Source organism: Camelina sativa, chromosome 19, assembly GCF_000633955.1.
Source record: "Camelina sativa cultivar DH55 chromosome 19, Cs, whole genome shotgun sequence".
In the NCBI taxonomy this organism is placed as follows: Eukaryota; Viridiplantae; Streptophyta; class Magnoliopsida; order Brassicales; family Brassicaceae; genus Camelina; species Camelina sativa.
Genome location: NC_025703.1, coordinates 22433292 through 22435390, shown reverse-complemented (window position 1 = coordinate 22435390; position 2099 = coordinate 22433292). Strand labels below are relative to the sequence as shown.

At 35.9% G+C, this 2099-nt stretch overlaps 2 pseudogenes; both read left to right on the top strand.

Moving 5' to 3' along the window:
* Positions 1-284, top strand: part of LOC109130894 — a 4408-nt pseudogene extending 4124 nt beyond the window's left edge.
* Positions 1605-2099, top strand: part of LOC109130893 — a 2401-nt pseudogene continuing 1906 nt past the window's right edge.

The window sequence follows — 2099 nt, the reverse complement described above, 5'->3', positions numbered from 1 at the left end:
AACTCAATCATAATTACCTCAACAACTATTAGCTTGTCTAATAGAAACATGTGACACTCTTATAGTGAAGAAACATTATACAAGTAACAAAATAATATAAAAATGTTTCACAACCATCATACATGTCTAACAACAAATAAAGAAAGATAGTCCTATGTAATGTCAACACACTCCTTAAAGATGTCCAAAGAAAACTTGCATCTTGTGTTGTATGTAGATACATTGCTTTGCGATTGCTTGAACTTGTTCTTCCAAAAGATACTTGTCATCTTCAAGAATCTTAACGAGTTCACCTGTGAAATGAGGTGTTCCATCATGATTCTTTATTTCAACATATAGGTGCAAGCATCGTAAATCAGTTCTTTAGATTCTACAAACCACAATGAGAAAATTACTAGGGAAAACTCAGTGGCAACACATAACTCGTGCATTAGATCAAACGTGCATAAATATCAAAGAGAAGCAACAAAGAAAGACGCTTTTTATGAAGGTCATCATGAATTCATGAAAGCTTTCCTGAATTTCTGAATTTTGTATTCAAGGTCATTGTTAAGAGCAGTTCAAATCAAACAAATCAAATGCTCTGAACATATATGATACTACATAACAAAAAGCTAGAGGATTACACTATTGTCTTCGAACTTTACTCAAATTCAACCTACAATGAGGTTGCTTTGGCATACTATAAACTAGCCTCATTATGAAAACCTACTAAGGTGAGACATTCAAGGAGGAAACAGAGCGTTTGAGCACCCTTGAAAAACTTTACACAAATTCAATTTCTCAATCAATAAAATGCTATAAACTAAACCAATTAATACACACACATAAAATAACACAATCATTTGTCAAAGAGACAAACTTACCCAATCATTTGTTACATGTATCATTACAAATAGTCAGAATCACATTTCGGATTTACCACTCGAGAGGATGTCTTCACCATCTTGGAATCAACTCGCCTCTTTTGCTGGAATTAAATTACAGGAACAAGTGTATATTTTCCTTTGATCAGATCCTATTAATAGATTGAGCCAAATTAGTCAAACTTAATCATTCATTCAGTCTACAGAACAATACGAACAAACAAACCTCTTGAGTGTTAGAAAATATGAAGATCAAAGCAAAATCAGAGACCAATTACAAATACAACTTTCTCTGTCAAGCTTCGTGCTCCCAAAAAGAAAAAGAAAACATGAAATTGAACATTGACTATTTGAGAAATTACAAAAAATCAACCTAAACATAAAAGATTGGTTACCTTAGTTTATTGGAGCCATTAGGTCCACCCAATCTCATGTGTCCTTTGTCGGTTTTGTTCGCTCTTCTTTCACTCATTTCACAGACTCCATCGTATCAATCAAATTCACAAACAATAACACGAGACGACGAGATCGATAACGCTAGAACAGATTTGCGGTGAGAGTACGGCTACGCAAACACGGCGACGACAACACGGCGACAAGAACACAGTGACAACAATCGTCGATGAGAATCGATTGGCGAAAAATCTGGGATACTTGCTTTGAGCTTAGTTGCTAGTGTAACTGGTTCATCGTTCTCCGATGAGAGGTCGTGGTGAAAGTGAAATCTCATAAATCTCAATTTCTGCAGATGATACTCCTCTGGTCCTTTCTAATCAACCCAAGTTCTGTTCAAGCGAAAGAAATAGTTGTAGTATTATGGGTAGATTTCTGAATCCTGAGAACAAAGGATGTCTAATTGGATATTGGATATGCCAAGAATTTGGAGACTATATGATAGGGTTCGGGGTATTGCTCTATCAAAAGACAAGTTTCAATTTTTCTTTAAGTCTGAAGAAGATTTAGAAGGAGTTTTGAAACAAGGAGTTTGGACTCAGGATGATTGGTGTGTAGTGATGGAGAAATGGATCGAAAAACCTCCGCATGATTATTTGATGCTACTCCCGGCTTGGATTCGTCTTCGTAATATTCCAGTTAACTACTACACTAAAGACACGATTCAAGAGATTGCGGAGTGTGTGGGACAAGTCTTGCAAGTAGTCTTCGATCAGGAGAAATCTCAAGTTCAAGACTATGTTAGGGTGCGTGTGTTGTTAGATGTCTCAAATCCTTTGC